Source organism: Macaca thibetana, chromosome 8, assembly GCF_024542745.1.
Source record: "Macaca thibetana thibetana isolate TM-01 chromosome 8, ASM2454274v1, whole genome shotgun sequence".
Classification (NCBI taxonomy): Eukaryota; Metazoa; Chordata; class Mammalia; order Primates; family Cercopithecidae; genus Macaca; species Macaca thibetana.
Genome location: NC_065585.1, coordinates 113,786,421 through 113,807,313, shown reverse-complemented (window position 1 = coordinate 113,807,313; position 20,893 = coordinate 113,786,421). Strand labels below are relative to the sequence as shown.

Here is a 20,893-nt window from a genome sequence, read left to right as displayed (position 1 = left end):
ATTAATGGTAAGTGTCCCTCAGGATGTGGGTGTCATGAGGACTCCAGGACTGAAGTCTCTGGGGATGGTGCTTTGGCTGAAAAGGCCAGCCGTGTTTCCAGGGGTAGGACAGGATCCTTCCAGCATGATCAGAAACTTACTGGGCACCCTTAGAGCTGGCAGGGCTGACAGTAAGATAAGCCAGGCCAGGCAAGATTATAGATACTTCTACCATCTCTGTTGTGGATGCCCAAGGAGACTGAGTACAAACTGATACTTAATTTTTTATTCAAATCTTTTCATTGATAAAATGAGATAACAGGCTTCTCTGTCTATGGAGTAGCCATTCTTTTGTTCCTTTACTTTCTTAATAAACTTGCTTTCACTTTGAAAAAAAAATGAGATAATAACACCCCATTACCTTGTGATTCCTTAAATGTCTGAGGAAATTAATGTCAGGATCTGAAGCTGCTCTAAGAAGAAAGGCTGAATTATGATTAGAATTATGGATCCTCAAAGAGGCTGTGAAGAGACATTGTGTGAGCCTGTGAACTAACTGCCTATAGATAATGAGAACTGATGAGCAGTTCATAGTTTAAGTTTTTACTGTGTGCCAGGCACTGCTCTAAGCCCCTCACATGAATAAGGACACTGTGTCCTCAAAACAACTCTTTCAGGTAGGTACTATTATTATCTCTACTCTACAGCAAGGAAACCAAAGCGCAGAGTTTAAGACTTCACCCACAATGCCACCTAGAAAGTGAGAGTCTGGCCAGGGGTGGTGGCTCACACTTGTAATCCCAACACTTTGGGAGGCTAAGGCAGGAGTTCAAGACCAGCCTGGGCAACACAGCAATATCCTGTCTCCAAAACAACAACAAAAAAATGGGTGTGGTGGCATGAACCTGTAGTCTCAGCTACTCAGGAGGCTGAGGCAGGAGGATCCCTTGGGCCCAGCTGCATTGAGCTATGGTCACACCACTGTACTCCAGTCTGGGTGACAGCAAGATCCTGTCTCCAAATAAAATAAAATAAAATAAAATAAAATAAAACTGTATTAGTCCATTTTCATATTGCTATAAAGAAATACCTGAGACTGAGTAATTTATAAAGAAACGAGGTTTAATTGGCTCCTGATTCTGCAGGCTGTACAAGAAGCATGGCAGCATCTGCTTCTGGGGAGGCCTCAGGAAACTTATAGTGATGGCGGAAACTTACAGTGAAGAGCCAGCACTTCACATGGTTGGAGCAGGAGGAAGAGAGAGAATGGGGAGGTACCACACACTTTTAAAGGACCAGATCTCACAATAACTCAGTCACTCACCATCACGAGAACAATGGGATGGTGCTAACCCATTGTTAACTCCGCCCCCATGATCTAATCACCTCCCACCAGGCACCACCTCCAACACTGGCAATTACAGTTCGATATGAGATTTGGTGGGGACACAGATGCAAACCATATCAAAAAGAAAAGAAAGTGAGAGCCAGAGAGTCAACCCTGCTCCTCACCCCACCACAACCCTGGCAGGTGGTTATGCGGAACATTCTCGTGGGCTCGCAGCGAAGTGTGTTTATGAACCTGCATACAAATAGGTATGTTCACATTGACATTGATCATTTTATCTTTTTTTAGTCTGGTTTCTCCTCTGCTACTGATCCTCCACAAGTATAGGGATTGAAATAGCAAGGACAGATCAGGGGAACTGACTGAAGAGTGACCTGTATTGCTCATGGGAGCTGCAAGCTGAAAAGGTGCTAAAGAATGTCCCAGACAGCAAGCAAGCAAGGCAGTGCTTAAAGTGGTGCTGGCTTAAAAATAATAACCTCCCAACTAACAATCTGATGTGAATCCTAATAGCCTCTCTTTGGGCTCCCACCGGCCCACGATCTTGGAGACACAGAGCAAAATCATTGTCTGCAGCCAACTCTCTTAACTACATCTGCCTGGAAGGCAACCAGCGCCTCACCTCTTGCCCCAGATGTCTGCATCTAGAGGTTCACACAACCTAGACCCAGTTAGAGCCCAGGCAAAGGCTTCAGCCTTTTCCTGTGATAGAACAGAAGGATGCAGAGACCAAACCATAATGTGTGAAACGTAAGGACCTAGCAAATCACAGAATGGAGTCCCCTCTTTTTATAGGGGATAGCACTAAAGCCAGAGAGGTTAAGTCATTTGTTTCATATCACACAGCTAGTGCCTTATCCATCTTTGTTTCCCTGAAGTCAAGCATAGGAGGTATCTGGTAAATGTTTAATTAGTTATCTGCATGAATTTTGGGAGGCTACTGAACCTCTCTGGTTTCAGTTCTATTGACCACAAAATATGAAAAATCATCCCTGCTCTATAAGTTCCACAGAATTATTGTGAGATGAGGATCCAATAAGATTTATCCTCTGCGCCTCACCTTCCCTCCAGATATAATCACTGGCAGGCAAGAAAAGTGACATATTATCTTTTCTCTTTTCCCTTCTCCTCTGTCTTCTAGATTTGAAAGCAAAGTATCGTGATGTCCTAGCCAAGATCGTACACTGAAGCAGGAGAGGATATTGACTTAGACTTGGGTAGGAAACCAGAAAGGAAAACAATTGAGAGACTTGATGGGGTTTTGTCTTTGATAACTTTTTTATCAAAATTAACTATATTTTGTTCCTACCACAAGGAGAAGAAGTGAGTGTATTGAGACACCCTGGAGATAACCTGGATCAATCACTTCATTTTAGAGATAAGGACCTGAAAGGAAAAGAAAACCTGCCCCAGGTCGCACAGCTGGTTCCCACCAAGCCTCCCAATTCCCGCTCCTCTCCTGAAACATTAGCCTTTACGCACAGCTTCCAGAAGGGAGGGTATTATTCTCGGCAAGGCTCGAAACTAAAGCAGTTGGTATCTATAGCCAAGGTATGCTTGGTCTTATCTGGGCAGCTGACTCACTTCTGGACTCAGCCCCTTCCCTGACTACTTAACTGCGCATTCTTGCATTAAAAAAAAAGTACCATATTTATTATCATATTCGTGCATATCCTAAGCATTTCACATGTGTAAAACTCTGCTACTGCATTCGCTACCCCCTCTATCTTGTGTTTTCTTATATTTTTGCGATCCCGTCAATTGCTGTTTTTTGTTGGTTTGTTTTGTTTTTACATTTCAACTTTTATTTTAGATTCAGTGCGTAGATGTGCAGATTTGTTACGTTGGAATATTGTGTGATGCTGCAGTTTGGAGTATGGATCCTGTCACCCTGGCAGTGAGCACAGTACCCGTGAGGTAGTTTTGTAACCCACTTTCCTTTCCCTTCTCCTTCTGGTAGTCCCGTCTATTGTTTCCACAGTTATGTCCATGTATGCTCAATGCATAACTCCCACTTGTAAGTGAGAACATACGGTGTTTGGTTTTCTATTCCTGTGTTAATTTGCTTAGGATTATGGCCTCTAGCTGCACCCATGTTGCTGCAAAGGACATGATTTCATTCCTTCCATTTCTTTAAAGGGGATGGCTTAGGGTTCTGAGGGGTATCCTCATTACAAATCCAGCCTCCTTGACTCTGGAGCCTCCCTTGACTCTTGCAACAAGTCTGGTTGAACAAGTCTTAATGCTCTATCACATTGATGTCTGTGATACTCCACTCTCCCCTTTTCACAGACAGTGGCCTCTCTGACCACTCTTCCCCTGGGGTTACTCCTCCCTCCTAGCCTGGATATGGGCAGAGAATCCCATGGTCTCAGCAGTAATCTTTAGGCAGAAGGCCCCTTTACTTTAGCTCAAGCCCCACCCTCTCTTCTTTGCTCTAAACTATGTTTCTACATTCATGCCCCTTCACCAGCCCCTCCTCAAACCCAACAGTGCAGATGAATGAGGGCCTCCCCACCCTGACAATCCTTCCTTGACTTCACATCTCCACCCTGCCTGACCTACAAACCTTCCATTCACCATCACTCCTTTCTCTACCCTGACCCCCAGCTCCAAGTTCTTCCTGTAGGTCCTACACTTGCCACGCTTCTCAGTGTATCCCATTCTCTCTGTTCTTATACTGCCATAATCTTATCTCTGGCAGCAGAGCCATAATCTCCGAGCATCCAGACATCTTCCCCCTCAACTCATTCTGCATTCTTTTCTCAGAGTTGTCTTCCTAAAGCCTGGATATGATCTTGCACCTCTATGGCTCAGAAACCATTGATGGCACGATGTTGGTTATCAAAGTCATTCCAAATTCCTGAGCCTGGCATTGCAGATGCTTATATGTCCTCATCCCATTCTTGTAAGTTTCCAGAACACTCACCATGTGCCATGTCGGGTACTGTGCCAGGTGCTTTTGCATTATGACATGTGTGCAACTTTGAAGTCATCAGTGGAAATGGTGACAGATATGGGTGTCTTTTAATATTTTCAACCTTCAGCAAATGAACTCAGAATTCAGTGATTTTTTCTAAGTTCCATATTTAAAAGAAACATTCAATGATAAGGAAACATCAATTGATTATGGGAATTATTAATAACCAACATTTTTGAGCACTTACTGTGTTCCAGTCAGTGGATTAAGCATTTACATACATTGGCTTATTTAAATGTCACAAGAAACTGATGAGTCATTATTATGGTTCATTTACAAAAGACGAAACTGAAGATTAAAGAGGTTAAGTGACTTGCCTGATATCAGAGACCAGGAAGCAGTGAAGCTCACCAGGAACCCAGGTGTGTCTGATTTCCAGGTCCTTGCACTTCGTTGTTCTACTCTGCTGCCTTGGTAACAACAGGTTGCAAGAAGTGTCAGGGAGTGCCTCCCTCCTTCTCCCTCCCCCTCCCCTCCGCCGCCCCACTTATGACTTCATGCTCCTGGTTGCATGACAGCACGGGATCTAGAAAGCACATACCTTAAGTATAATGTGTGAGATTCTATTTAAAATTCCACATTTCGGGTCAGGCATGGTGGCTCACACCTGTAATCCCAGCACTTTGAGAGGCCGAGGCAGGTGGATCACCTGAGGTGCGGAGTTCGAGGCCAGCCTGACCAATATGGTGAAAACCCATCTCTACTAAAAAAATACAAAAATTAGCCAGGCATGGTGGTACATGCTTGTAGTCCCAGCTACTTGGGAGGCCGAGTCAGGGAAATTGCTTGAACCGGGGAGGCAGAGGTTGCAGTGAGCTGAGATCACGCCACTGCACTCCAACCTGGGCAACAGAGCGAGAGTCCGTCTCAAAAGAACTAAATAAACAAAATGAAATTACAAATTTTAAGTGGGGGAAATAAGGATATCAACAGGTACAAACTTTCAGTTATAAGATGAATACGTTCTGGAGATCTAATGTATAGTATGGTGACTATAGTTAATAATAGTGCATTGTATGCTTGAAATTTGCTAAGAGAGTAGATTTTAAGTGTTCTCACTGCAAAGAAAAAATTTAAGGGTAACTGTGAGATTAATATTAATTAACTTGATTATGGTAAGAATTCCACTATACATACATATATACACACATATATATAATCATTACACTGTATATGTTAGACACATACAATTTTTGTTTGTCAATCATACCTCAATGAAGCTAGAAAAAAATTCAAAATTTTCTTTTGATAGTATTCATGGAATAATGGAAGACATTACAATTCTCATGACAAGACAATGTCAACATCCAGCATTTTGATGTACTTGTGTTGGCTGGGATTCAAATCTCATCTGAAGCAATGGTGATAGCCTCTGTTGGAATGTCCCATCCCAGATCACGAAGCACTTTCCCACACTGTCTCCCTGAATTCTCACCAAGACCCTGAAAAGTGCTACTAGCCTCATCATTAAAAATAAATAAACTTATTAAAAATATACTGAGGTCATAGAATTAAAGATACTTGCCTAAAGTCACATTACCTGTAACGGGTCAATTTTTTAACTGCTCAATGTTGCTTCTTTTATTTTTTTTTTTTGAGATGGAGTCTTGATGTGTCGCCCAGGCTGGAGTACAGTGGCACAATCTCTACTCACTGCAAGCTCCACCTCTTGGGTTCACGCCATTTTCCTGCCTCAGCCTCCCGAGTAGCTGGGACTACTGGTGCCTGCCACCACGCCCGGATAATTTTTTGTATTTTTAGTAGAGGTGGGGTTTCAGAGTGTTAGCCAGGATGGTCTCGATCTCCTGACCTTATGATCTGCCTGCCTCAGCCTCCCAAAGTGCTGAGATTACAGGCATAAGCCACCGTGCCCGGTCCCCATATTGCCCTTTAATAACACCACTTCTTGGATACAAGTTATTCTCAGACAGATCTCATTTTACAGAGCTTTTCACAGTATGGGTAACAGTTACTGGACTAGAACCACATAAAATGATCACTGCGCAGGATCATTCATCGCAGAGCATTCGCTGAATCCCAAAGTCTTCCCAGGAGATAGAATAGCTCTGCTGAGGCACTTCGGCCTGAAAGGATTTGCTGTAATGTGATTTCACCTGAATGTTTAGCCATGGCTGCAAATTCCGCTTCAAAGAAAGGGCCTCTCTTTACAAGTGACTGTTGTGGCTGTTTCTCTGCAGCTGGCATTCCAGAGCAAACCAGGGATTAGAGGAGTTTCTCTTTGGACTTGGAGATAAAAAAGGCAGGCTAGGGACCCACACAGTCTACACCCCCTTCCCCAGCTGGTGATGCTTTTTCTAATTCTGATTCAATGTGCCCACCTGGTTGTCATTATACAGGGCCAGACTCACAGCCTGGGAGGACAGATCAGACTTCCCCAAAACTAAAACCACCCTGGGGCTGCAGCAGTCTTCGTTTGATGAGGACAAACCACAGACCCCATCAGGAAAGCTGGAGAGGGGACGGAGAAGGAGGCTAGCAGAGCCTCTGATCATACTCTCGGTGCCCATGGGCCACTGACAGACACCCTGTCCATCAAAACTGTTCACCCCAAGAAAATGATCAATGACAAGCAGCCCGTGGCGAGATCCTGCAACGGCAAAATGATTCCAGGTGCAAAAGGGCGATGTCTGTGCAGGCGGGGTCAGCTCACGGCACCCACAGGGTGAGGCACAGGATGGACGTGTGAAAGGATTCCCTGCCAACACACACGTACACACACAGTCCCTCTTCTGATGTCATGGTTACCAAGGCAACCCAACATGAGTCATATCTCAAGGTGGATTAGCAGAGCAGGAGAAAGGCTTTTGTTTGTTTGTTCAAAGCTCTTCCCCTTCTTTCCTCTTAATAGCTCTCTCTGATGGTGATAATAGCCAAGTACCTTTCATACCCTCAGAAATCCTAAAATTTGGGTGTTTAGCTTGTTTAATCTTAGAAAGCAATCAACTTTTTCTTGATATTAGATTGGGGCGGGAATCCAGGGCTCAGTGATAATGTTGCATTTGGCAGAGATCTGAAATGATTTCTAGAACTATGAGGGTGGTGACTTAGCAATCATACTCCTTCTGCGCCGAGGCCCACCCCTGAGAGGTGCCTGGCCTTCTCGGAGGAGCCGGCCCTCCTAGCCCCACTCTCCTGCATCTGAGCAAGCAGGCACAGACTAGGCCCTGGGGAGCAGTGTGCTTGCAGACTTTCTATTTTGAGCTCTGCTAGTGCTTCACAGCTCATTGGCTGTGCGTGCCAAACAGGAAGGTCCTCCCGGAAGGGCCACATACTGGAGGATTTCACCTAGAGCAGAAATAAATTAGCAGAGAGAAAGAGATGACTCGTCACGGGGACAAAGCACAATATCACAAAGTAAGGCCCTTCCCCTGCCCTAAGGTTAGATTGAACGCTCTCCTCGGAGATGCTGCCTGGATCTCTCACGGATGCCTTGAGAGGTATCCTATAACTAATTTTGGGATGGGCCCTTTTCAACTGGAAATGCCAGGCAGTGATTACTGAATCTGCCTTGTGTCAGAAGCCTTATACCTAATAGGCATGACCACGGGTTCAAATCACCTCCTCGTAATTAATTAGTGGGCAAAAACAAGTGCTTTGAGCTCAAGAAAGGAAGAATGATGGTTTCTTGGGTGCCAGTAAAACCAACTTTAGGCCTCTCTCCTCCTTAGCTCAAGGTGCCCCTAGTTCTTCACCTCTGTTTTAATGGGAAGCCTGAGTTAGGTTTTATTAAAGTGGAATTACTTGACCCGGTAAAGTTCAACTGAAGGTAACTGTTATTCAATGTTTGCACAAAAGAAGCACAAACAACTCCATGTCAACTCACCTGTCCCCACCTACAATGCAAACAGCAGCTGTCAAGACTTTTCATCATCGACTGTTATGAAAAACCTAACACGGACCAGGAAAGTACTTCTTGAGCAAAACGACTCCTGGCATGGAATCTGTGGTCACCAGAGCTGCTAATATTAATAATAATAATAATAACAACAATAAAAAAATAAGTGCTGGGGAGAGGACTAGGCTTTGTTTGAAAGAAAAATTTTTAGGCTGGGTGTGGTGGTTCACACCTATAATCCCAGCACTTCAAGAGGCCAAGGTGGGCAAATCATGAGGTCAAGAGATCGAGACCATCCTGGCTAACATGGTGAAACTCCATCTCTACTAAAAATACAAAAAAATTAGCCAGGCGTGGTGGCGGGCACCTGTAGTCGCAGCTACTCGGGAGGCTGAGGTAGGAGAATGGCGTGAACCAGGGAGGCAGAGCTTGCAATGAGCTGAGATCACATCACTGTACTCTAGCCTGGGCGACAGAGCCAGACTCCGTCTCAAAAAAAAAAAAAAAAAAAAAAAAGAAAAAGAAAAAGAAAAAATTTTAAATAGTATTTACTTTCATACTCTTTTCTTTCTAACTTCCAAATAGGCCAGCAAATATTCCACTGGGCCCACGTGGAGCCGGGCTGCCTCCCAGGGTGCATGGCCATTCTTTTCCTGTTGCCTTTATCTCAATGAGTAGAGAAGGCAAAAGTTTGCTCACGTCAATGACCATGTCTGAAATCCTCGCTTCTGGCCACAGTCTCATGCAATCCAGGCCAGCGTGGTGGGCTCTGTAACATTTCCCACTGGCTCTCCTGTCTCACTCTCAGGGAGAACGGGTTGTAGACCTAATAGACATTGGCCAAGGCACTGCACACCCCCTGGGCTGTTCTGTGGAATTAGACCCAAGACATGCTAACAGGTCTGGCTTTCACTCACAGGCAGCTCATAGAATTTAGAAGATTTTTGAAGCAGATTTTTGGAAACCATCCTCTCCTCCTCACTCTAGATGAGAATAATGAGCCCCCCGGGAGGCGACATGACTTGTTGAAGATCACACGGTGTCCTAAGTGGCAGAGGCTAGAAGTTGAGCTTCTTGGCTTTAAACCCAGAGTGATTAGCACTAGAACTCAGTGGGGGTTGAAGGAAGAGGGAAGGCTCCCTCACATCCCCTCCTGATACATTCATTGTTTTTTGTATCTAATTACTATTATTAACAAAAACAAGAGCAGCAACAAAGATATTTCCGGGGATAGGAAAGCAATGCTTTAAATGACCAAACATTGAGCATAAATTATTTGCCTTCTCAGTCAGCTCCATGAATGGAGGCCTTGCATGGTGAGAGAGCCCAGTGTTTGGGGGGTAGAAGTGGGTCCTGTTAGGAGCTGAAAGAGAAAGGGCAAAGAACCGTGAAGACAAATGTCAATGACACCATAGCCAGCACCCAATTTTGAGTGGAGAGAGTCATAGAAACCTTCCAGAACTCATGGGTGGATTGCATTCTCAGATCCAGCTCCTCATCAGCAAGGAGATTTAGTGATCAGCCTCCTTTTTACCTCCAGGTGGCCCATATGACCTTGACTAATTCCCCAGGAAGTGTGAGCTGCAAAGTCTCTGGTTGCTGAAAAGCTCACACCCCCATGGAGGGAGATTGGATGACCTTAGGCTTTTGAAATTACCTGCCGCAGCTCTTGGCTCAATTCTGTTTCATTTGCACTATCTCTGGTATCCTGACATTTCCCATTCACAGTTGCTCTCACCGGCCTCATTTCCTACCTCTTTGAAAAGGTCTTTATGACCACCTCCGAATCAAAGATAAAAATGCCAGATTATACTTACCCTGACATGGCTCAATCGCCTGAAGGTTTGCATAGGTGGATGTTGGTGGTGGTTCTCACATTCAGTTTTCAGAAGAGGAATCATTTTGCTTTGTGGAATCATTTGAAACTGTTTTGCTCTGCACAGACCCACAAAGCCACAAAAATATGTCTTTTTCATCCCTTCCTACCTATGTCAGAATCACAACTGAGGTGCTTCCAGTTTCACAGATCTAGAACCTCAGTTTTCTAGAGGTTCTAGATATTTCCTTGGCTATTAAATTTCTGAACTCACTGGCGATGTCCTTGACATTGGTATAACCGGAATAGTTCTAACAGGGAGGTTCCCTGGTTGGGTAACTTTCTTCTGGTTGCTGTAGAAGCGACTTCTTTTCCCTGCCTTTCTTCTTAGCTTGTCTGCTCCAAATCTCTAAGTATGCGGCTTGGAATTTGTAACTGGCACAGATACTCTTAGCTGTGCCCAAGGGCCCAAGCCTAATGGGTTCTTCCCAACTTCAACGACTTCTTTCACTTTTGTGGATTCCTCTAACTTCCTTTTATTATTATTATTATTATTATACTTTAAGTTCTAGGGTACATGTGCATAACGTGCAGGTTTGTTACATATGTGCACTTGTGCCATGTTGGTGTGCTGCACCCATCAACTCGTCATTTACATCAGGTATAATTCCCAGTGCAATCCCTCCCCGCTCCCCCCTCCCCGTGATAGGCCCCGGTGTGTGATGTTCCCCTTCCCGAGTCCAAGTGATCTCATTGTTCAGTTCCCACCTATGAGTGAGAACATGCGGTGTTTGGTTTTCTGTTCTTGTGACAGTTTGCTGAGAATGATGGTTTCCAGCTGCATCCATGTCCCTACAAAGGACACAAACTCATCCTTTTTTATGGCTACATAGTATTCCATGGTGTATATGTGCCACATTTTCTTAATCCAGTCTGTCACTGATGGACATTTGGGTTAATTCCAAGTCTTTGCTATTGTGAATAGTGCCGCAATAACATACGTGTGCATGTGTCTTTATAGCAGCATGATTTATAATCCTTTGGATATATACCCAGTTGTTCTATTCTATATCTGAATGTGCCCTTCTTCGGCTGAAACTGCCTTCAGGCTGCTCCTGGAATTATCTATTCCCTTTTTAACTCTGTTCATAGGCAGGCTGCTAAGTGATTCCTCCCCATACCTAAGCTTGGCTGGGAGCTCCTTTGTAAATGCCACACTCCCAAAGCCAAGGCTGAAGAATAGGATGTTCAAACATCCCCCAGGGGATTGCAGGAACAGAGGAACCTCCAGTGCTTGGTGGAGCCTACAGGGAAGGTTGGATGAAGTTCTGTTAGTCCCTAAAGGAAGGCAGGTTGTGGCACTGGGTGCTGGGTTGAGAAATACTTATAGTGTCACTTTCTTGGTGTTTACATACTTGCTAATAAGCTGGCATTATAGGCTCTATTCTGCCACACAGCTCCTGCTTCTAGAAGATCCTCTAGCAGCCAAAGTTATCTGCAGCTTGCACTCCAGAAAGAATACCCCCATGCTGATATCAGGCCACATAAACGTGCCTTTGTATGCATTAGCCATGATTTTTTTAAAGATAACATAAATTTGACTTTTGAGCAATTGAGGGATAGTGGAGCATATCATAAAATAATCAGGCATTAGAGTCAGACTTAACTGGGTTCAAATTCTGACTCAGACACTTACCAGATATATGTGTGACCTTGGACACATTACTTTAATTTTCTAAAAATCCCAATTTCCTCATCAGTGAAATGTGAATTAAAACAGGAAGTTATTTAGAGAGTTGTGTGGATTAAAGGTTAACATTTAATTTTTTAAAAAACCCATAAAACATGGTGGCATGCACCTGTAGTCCCAGCTACCAGGGAGGCTGAGGCAGAGGAGTCACTTGAACCCAGGAGGCGGAGGTTGCAGTGAGCCGAGATTGTTCCACTGCACTCCAGCCTGGTGACAGAGCAAGACTCAAAAACAAAAAACAAAAAACAAACCATAAAACAGAATCAGAATTAACACCTTAAAAAAGCACTTATTTTACGCCAGGCTCTACTTTGGTTCTGTCCTTCCATTAACCCTGAGTCATTGCTATTATAACCTCCATTCGACAGATGAGGAAAGAGACACACAGAGATTAAGGAATTTGTTCAATGTCCAGAAACATCCTGACACCCTGGCAAACTCAAGGGACTTGTGGAGGTGGGGCTGCTGTGCTCCATGCCTTAGGCCCTCCCATCCCTGAGGAGTGTGGGACCCCTGGGGGCCTTGGTCTTCATGTGTCTCCAATACTCTATTTACCCCATTTCACTGGGGTGACCAGCTACCCAAGGAGCTTAAAGACCTGCACCTATGGGGTTGTCCCAGGGTCCTCAGTTGGACCCAGACCCAAGAGGGTGTCCCACTAAGCAGATCATGCCTGCTAGCCAGCAGAGTATCCTTTCATGAGATTGTGTGAGGCACTAGAATGGTGCTGACACCATGATTTTAAGGTAACTCAAATTTCTGTATAGAGATGAGACCCTGTAAAAATATTTTCCCAGGGCCACACACCGTAAGGCAGCCCCTACAAGGTCCCTCTGCCAAGAAACCACAAGCTGGGACTGGAACTGTGCTCTCCATGTGCAGAACGGCCTCTCGGCAAGCACACAAATGCAGTGCAGTTATTATTAGATTTTAAATGCCTTGGGGAGTTTGAGCTAAAAGAAATCCCATGGTAAAGCAAGTTTGTAAAACAAAATGTGACTTGGCCTCTGTTTTTAAGTCTCAATTCCAGTTTTGCAAAAGGAAGCCCATTTGTAACTGGTGAGGGATGAGAGCCGCTGGTTGAAGCTGATTGCTTCACAGCCCATCTGGCTTTGCAGAGAGGAGAAAGGCAGACATTCTACAGTAAAGAATGCGGCTGGTCTTGGTCTAGGTTCCTGGGTGGGAATTTCTAAACCCCTTGGAATGTTCTGAGCAATAGGAGTGTCTTTGGTACTCATGGTGGGCCCCTGAGGCCAGGCCTGAGTTCATGCTGATGAGGTGAGGTGACTGTGCCCTTGACAGTTTCAGGATAGGGACTATCCAGGCCAGAAACGCCAATCATATGCTTAAAGGGGTTGGGGAAGTGGGGAAGGCTGCAGACGAGATCGATCATGTAGCCTGTATTTCAATCATGTGTGGGTGGCCTGGAAGCCCCAGGGCTTGTGGCTGGGGTCTGAAGGGTGGGGGTTTTTGGGGGACCTGTGCTTTCAACCAGGAAAGTCTGCACCAACTGTGGTAGTTGATGTCAGAATTGCACTGTACCCTGCCCTGTGAAGCTGTGCCCCAGCAAGGAAGGGGTAAAAAGGGCAATGGAACAGTCTGGCTTCTCACTTTGTGTTCAGGACCCTCTGTCTCCATCTGTACCTTCCCAAGCCTTGTCCTTTATCCTCCACCTAACCCCTCTCCCCTGCCACAGCTGAGAGGCCGTGTCTGAAACACACACTGTCCTCTTAAAAACCTTCAAGTGTCTTCCTTACTTATATCCTGTTATTATCTGCTGACGTGTGGAGAAGAGAAATTAGGCAGATTAACTTGATCACCATGATATATCCCATACCTGAATTTAGACTCTCTTTCAAGGACCTCAGATAGTTGACACATGTGTCCTCAACACATTTGAAGAAGAATGAAGTCTTTTTCTCATGAGGTTGGATCAAGTAGGACTCTGTCTACTGACTGTTTTGGTCATTAGAGGCACAGGATGAAGTAGAAATAGCATCAAAGTGGAGATAAATGCCCTGAGTCTCAGTCATCTCAGAGACTATGCTCCCCCAGGAGAATCGGTCAGGCAGGGTGGGACCAGGCTGGTTGTCAGTCCCCATCGAATTGCCTAGGGTGCAAAACAGACCTTCAAGCCCAGTGGGGAAATGAATAGGGTGAAGTTGGAATTGGAAGAGAAATCCAGTCAAATAGCTGAAGGAAGACTCCGATCTGATGGACACACCATCAAGGCCCCCCCTTGGTGCCCAGGACAGCACATGATGTCAGATGTTACCATCCAGGGCTTCTTGCATATGGCCCAGCAGCACTCTCATTGTTTGGGAGGGCAGGGACAGGGTGGAGAGGGGCTTCAGCACATCCCACTGGGAAAGCCTGTGGCTGACCAAGTCTCACGAGAAGAGCCTCATGATGGAATCTGCAGCTCACAAGTCACCTTCGTTAATTACTGCACCATGTGCGATGCTGACAACCTGACACCTCAAACTTACCTGTTTCTTTAAATTTAAAAATATTTTTTTAGAGATGAGGTCTTGCTCTGTCACCCAGACTGGAGTGCAGTGGTGCAGTCATGGCACACTGCAGCCTCAACCTCCTGGGCTCAAGCGATCATCCCACTTCAGCCTCCCAAGTAGCTGGCGTCACAGGCACACACCACCATGCCAAGCTGGTTTTTTTGTGTGTTTTTTTTTTTCGCAAAAATGGGATTTCACTATGTTGCCCGAGCTGGTCCCAAAGTCTTGGCCTCAAGTGACCCTCTGGCCTCTGCCTCCCAAAATGCTGGGATTAGAGGCATGAGCCACTGCACCTGGCCCCAAACTTACCTATTGACTTTAATCAGCTGAAGACATTTGGATGTCTGTGCAGCGTAGGAGAGCATACAGAAGTGCATCTAAGGAACCAAGCCACAATGATGTCTCTTGCTCTGCATGGAGAAGGAGAGAAGTGATAAAGTGGCGAAACCTAGTATCTCCTTCACCTACCTCCTTCCTCTGTCAACACACTCCTTTCTTGGCTGCTTACTGTTATAGCTCACTGTTATAACCATTCTTTTCTCCACACTGTTTTCCAATAAACATACACATCAGAGAGCTGCAGTCTTCGAATGCTCCCCTCTGTACCTGTATTTCCCAGCACAGATGGAGCCAGTCAATGTTCAGTCACTCAGGTTTTGCTTTAGTCCTATCAATTAAGATTTACAATGAGCAAATCTCATCAAAATGTCACCACATCCCCAAATTTAGGTCAAATGGACACAATCCCAATGCTCTTATCCTACAAATCTAAGCCTTTTGTGGGAGCAAACATGCTTGTCAGCAGAAATTAAGGAAAAGCAAGAGATGGATGGCAGCTGCTGGAGAGCACATGGACATCGTTTCCAAGTGCCCAGGATTGCCATCGGCCATATCGATTGGATAATGACAAGGAGAGCTGGTCTGATTCCAAAAAGAGAAACCATGCAGAGGAGGCAAAAGGCAAAAGGAGTACTTAATTTTTATGAACCTGTTGGCGGGTGCTCCATATTAATATTTCATGTGTCAGTCTTTTTTTATTTTAAACTCAAAATGAAGAGCAATGCCTAGCTCCTGACTGTAATCTCAGTAGGAGTGTGTGGTGTGTCCACATCCTGCCTCATGCCCCAGATCATTGTAGTTAATGACCACACATACAGGCATTGTGTTTTGTCAATCAGTTACAAGCTGAATTTTGGGAATATGTAATCATTTCAAGGATTTTTTCAAAAAATCATCCTACTGCTAAATAGCAGCCCTTTCTTTCTCAGCCAACAGCATGTGGAGGGGGTCTAACTTAAGGGCCATAAATAAATCTGGACAATAACCCTGCATAAAGCAATCTTGTTCTTTCCCCCTCTAAGCTTCCACGTCACACCCGGCTTCTCTGTTGAGCTTATGATTTGGTTGCTAGGTCAGCCAGAAGGTGAATGGTTTCCTGCGTGGGTGAGATAGAGTGGTTGCAAAATGCATATCTTGCCTCAACTCAGCAAATGGTGCCCCAGCTGTCAGGGGCACACAGCATATTGGAGGCTGTGATTCAGGAAGGAGCACAAGGTGAATTATATTGTCAAGCACAGTATTAAATGGCTGAAGCTGCCCAGCAGCTCCTTCCCCAACCTGTTTTCTTCTTAAAATAAATCTATTCCATTGGCAGGCACTAGACTGAGGTGTCCTCACAAAATCACGGAGTCTTAAGTAGAAAGGAGGCATTTGGACCAGCCCCTACTCTTTAGAGACGAGGAGTTTGATGTTCAGAGTATGAACCGTGGTGGTTTTTGTTTTTGTTTTGTTTTGGGTGGGGAACAAAGTGAAGAGGATCCTAATCTGAACAATGAAATAGTGCCAACACTTTCCAAGAATATGGCTAACTGAGTCACGAATGCAAAATAAAAACAGTTTTTATAGTGCATGAGAGGAAAAGATTTAAACCTGACAGTCCTAACCTCTGAAGAAATGCATAATATAGAAATAACTTGGACCAGTTCCCTAACAATGCCAATGATCCTACTCTAGTCATAAAGCAATGTGTGTGTCCGGGTTAGGGACAGTGTTTGATGGCTCCCATTCTACCCAGAAGCTTGTACCCTTAGTTTATCTTGAATCATCAATTCATGCAACCATTAATTCATTCAATGAACATATTATAATAATTACCTACTGTGTGATAGGGTCTGGGGGGGAAATGTCAAGTAAAACATTTTATCTACCTACAGAATCTTCCAGACAGGCAAACATTTTTTTTTTTTTTTCAATATGAAGGACACAAACAAATGTATTCTAGCAAGGCAGTTTTACCTACAAGGTAAAACTGTGCCTTCCACAGATAGCCCATTTTCTACTTCCATGTTTGGTAAGAGCCAGCACCCATCGAAGTCACATAAAATTATTATGATTGGTAGACATTTATTTTCAGATATTAAATGATGGGAAGTAGTAGTAAGGATTTGCCATGTAGCATTTTATGTGTGCAAAGTGCTTTATGGTCATATTTTATGGCTTGTTCTACATAATAGTCATGTGTGAGATGAGCTGGAACAGGCTCTATTTTAGATTGAGGAAGTGACAGCAGTCCTGTGTATATCAGTGTCCTCTTTAAATACTATTTGCCTTGGGGTTTTAATAAATATCATCACTTTTTTTATTTCTTGGAATTTGCATTCTGCATGTTTATATTTGGTTCATTCAGGCTTTTGATAATGGTTCAGAGTCCAAACTCAGATTCTGAATAGTGCAGGCCATATCCGATTGCAACTGCCAAGATGAGCCATGGCAGACATGACCCAACCCTTTTAGCTTCCGTCATGATCAATAGCTGTTACCACCGTTCCACTGGAATTCCATTTCCTCACTTATCCTCCAAGGTCAGAGAAAGGATCCCTCTGGTTTCCACCTTCCTTTCCTTCCAAGAAAGCGATCTTTGTGGTGGCCCTTATTTGCCTCTCTCCACACACCCTTTCTGTCCAAGTTTCTTGAGAATCATAACCATAATGGAACCACCATAGATCAGCTTCAGCAAAGAATGAACAACACTCCCTTACTTCTTTCTTCTGACAACCTACAGCTGGAGTGGAATTTGGGGGAGGCAGGAGTGAAGATCTTGTAAAACCTCACTCTTTTGTTTCCTCTTTCCATTCCTTCAAGGGAGTATCCTGGATCACTGTAGTCACCCTGGGAGTAAATTTGTGATCCAGAAGGACTAGCCTTTGTCCATGAGAAGCACAGTCTCTTAGGAAACCCAGAAAGGCCAATGGGCAATTGCCAGTCAAAGCTTCTGGTGCTATGACAGTGCTAGGGTTTATGGAGCAGAAGGGATAGACTGCTGCCTCAGGTCTAGGGGCTCAAGAAGGGCTTCCCAGAGGAAGCAGCCTCAGGACTTCGGAGTTAGATTGGAAATGTTGGTGCATCTTTTGCTTGGGAGAGACTTTGAGTCTAGGAGCCAAGGAAGGCCAAAGAGGTAGCCCAGGTGAAATAGAATAGAGTAGGCTGCTTGACATTGCCTTTAAGCTCTAGACAAGAAACGAAGGGAGGGAGGGATGAAAGCTTCCTTTTGCCTTGCCATGACTCAAGCATAAGTCTCCCTTCAAAAACCATTCTAGTTAATGACCACTCAGCATATTCAAGGACAAGGGGTGCCTTTGGTTCACCCCTGCATTATGATTCTTGACATATGACAAGCAGGTGGGCAGGGCTCAGACCCAGCCAAAACACCTTCTCTCACAAAGCCGAAAAGGACTGCATGAGCTTTTCTAAAAATCACTGCTGACAAATCCCACAACCAGTCTCAGCGCTGAAAGTTGAATGAACTCAGGAATGGGAGTCAGGAAACAGCTTTTGATTTAATGTAGTGTGTGGTCTTAGCCACTCATTTGACTGACTTGGGTCTTATTGCCTTATTTAACTTATAGGATTAGTAATACCTGCCCTACTTACTCAACAAGTTTGTTGGGAGGATAAGATCACATAATAAATATGAAAGGTTTAAGGCATACAAAAAGAAAGCCCATGACTGTGTCCAGTGTTGTTTCAATGTGTTCATGGGCTTCTGCTTTGGAGTTAGGTATTCCTCTCATCCACCACCGAATGTCTGGGCTGTCCTGTCTTTTACCCTCAACTGTCAGATATTGATCCCCCTGCCTCCATACACCTTCCCATAACACTTGGTCAACAGCTGCTAGTCATATGGCCATGGCTGAGTTATTCCAAGCACTGACTCATGTCATCACTTAACAACTTCGAAGTATTCATATGGCCCCTTCACTTTAAGACCTATAAGCCCATATTCCCCAAGTCTATTCTGACTCCAACACCAGTGGACTATGCCCCCTACAGTGGCTCAAAGAGGAAGCCCTCATCTCTGGACACTACAGTCCTGGGTTAGCCCACTCTGTGTAACAGCAGTCTCCCAACTGGAGCATTCTTATTGCTGAAAATGATCTCCTGGTGCACCTACCACAAGTACTTGGGGCTGCTTCAGCAAGAATGATGGAAGCATTACTCCACTTCTGCTATACTCTCTTGCCTGTCCTTGGGCAGGGTTATGCCAACTGGCTCATTAATCATCAGTATGGTTTTGACTGTGCCCTGACCAGCTAGGCTAACTGCCTAGCTCAGAGCAAGTACTCAGCAGGTGCTTGTCAAATAGAAAATTAGATCTCATCATGGACTCAGTTCTGTCCTCCCAAAATTTGTATGTTGAAGTCCTAACCTCCAGTTATCTCAGAATATAGTTGTATTTGGAGATAAGGTCTTTGTATTAGTCCATTCTCACATTGCTGTAAAGAACTACCTGAGACTGGGTAACTTATGAAACAAAGAGATTTAATTAACTCACAGTTCAGCAGGCTGTATGGAAAGCATGGCTAGAGAGGCCTCAGGAAATGTACAGTCATGGTGGAAGGTGAAGGGAAAGCAGGTACATCTTCCCATGGCAGAGCAGGAGAGAGAGAGAGAGAGAAGTGGGGAGGTGCTTTACACTTTCAAACAGTATTAGAAATCACCCCTATGATCCAATCACCTCCCACCAGGCCCCACCTCCAACACTGGGAATTACAATTCGACATGAGATTTGGGAGATGACACAAAACCAAACCATATCAGTCTTTAAAGAGTTAAGTTGAAATAAGCTGTTTAGAGTAGGCCCTAATCCAACATGACTGGTGTTCTTATAAGAAGAGGAGATTTGGTCACAGACATGGTTGTATGCAGAATAAAGACCTTTTGAGGACACACTGAGAAGGTAGCCATCTACAAGACAAGGAGAGAGTCCTCAGCAGAAACCAGTCCTGCGAACTCCTTGATCTTGGACTTCCAGCCACTGGAACTGTGAGTAAATATATTTTCTGTTGTTGAAGTCACCTAGTCTGTGGAATTTTGTTGTGCCAGCCATAGCAAATTAATACAGATATATTTAAGAACATATAAAAATACTAATCATCAGTCGGGCACGGTGGCTCATGCCTGTAATCCCAGCACTTTAGGAGGCCAAAGTCGGCGGATCACCTGAGGTCAGGAGTTGGAGACCAGCCTGGACAACACAGTGAAACCCCATCTGTACTAAAAATATAAAAAGTTAGCTGGGCCTCGTGGCAGGCGCCTGTAATCCCAGCTACTCAGGTAGCTGAGGCAGGAGAATCACTTGAATCTGGGAGGTAGAGGCTGCAGTGAGCCAAGATCGCACCACTGCACTCCAGCCTGGGTGACAGAGCGAGACTCCATCTCAAAAGTAATATATATATATTTGGGAGGCCCACCTCGGCCTCCCAAAGTGCTGGGATTACAGGCATGAGTCACCGTGCCCGACTGAGGATATATATATATATGTCATGCCACAGACCAGCAGTCAGTTGCAATCTGGAAGTTGCAGTCTTCACCAGTAAGTAAATGTTGTGACCATCATTTGACCACAGTGGGGACACTGGTAGAAAGTGTTTTTGGCTCTATCATAGTTTCTTGGACAGTCTTACGGGCCCACCAGAAGCCCTTAGAGATAGATGACCAATAGTGTAGAAAACATAGCCTTCATAACAGGAAGGCAGCGACTGCTCTCTGGGTGTTTATGGGATCTCTCTGTGTTAAATTAGAAGATACTGTTTCTCCATTTTACAGAAAGGTGACTCGAATTCTGCAATGAACCTATAGTAAATTTAGAATTGAATCACAGCTGGTATATTTTCCAACCACAATGTGCCCTAGCTGATCTTTGCTTCCTCTTCTTCCTCATCTGTACTTGCTTTTCAATAGATGGCAAACCCTGAAGGGCATACATAAGTGTAGTCTATAGATATTGGAAAGTGGGGAAAATTTGAAGAGTAAACCAATATTTAACAATAGAAAAAAACTGCAAAAGCATCTTTACCTAGGTAGCCTTGGCAGCTGGGACAAAAACTAAAAGCTCAACTCATTAATTATACCGTGTCTCTCCTTACAGCTCTGAAGCTGAATTAAAAAGAAGTAAAACCATAATGAGCAGCCAAGAGGATGTCCCCAGGGGTCCAGATGACAGAATGAAGCATGCATGTTGGGGAGATGATCAGAACAGGCACCCGGGCCCCTGTGGGGTCAAGGACTTTGCTCTCCCCTACATGGGAGCTCTGCAGGCTGTTCTCCCCGCTGCACAGGGAGCCTGTGTTTGCAACCTGTCTCCCTTCCAGG

The 20,893-nt window shown here is 44.6% G+C and overlaps 1 protein-coding gene and 1 long non-coding RNA gene across 8 annotated transcripts in view; one reads left to right on the top strand and one right to left on the bottom strand.

Annotated features, from left to right (window-relative positions):
* LOC126961825 (uncharacterized) overlaps window positions 1-19,168 on the bottom strand; it is a 28,476-nt gene extending 9,308 nt beyond the window's left edge. The window contains exon 1 of the long non-coding RNA XR_007728434.1: window positions 19,074-19,168. This is a non-coding gene — a long non-coding RNA (uncharacterized LOC126961825). The remainder of the gene's footprint in view (window positions 1-19,073) is intronic.
* DCTN6 (dynactin subunit 6) overlaps window positions 1-20,893 on the top strand; it is a 1,120,059-nt gene that overhangs the window by 655,308 nt on the left and 443,858 nt on the right. The gene's annotated exons all lie outside the window — the stretch shown is intronic.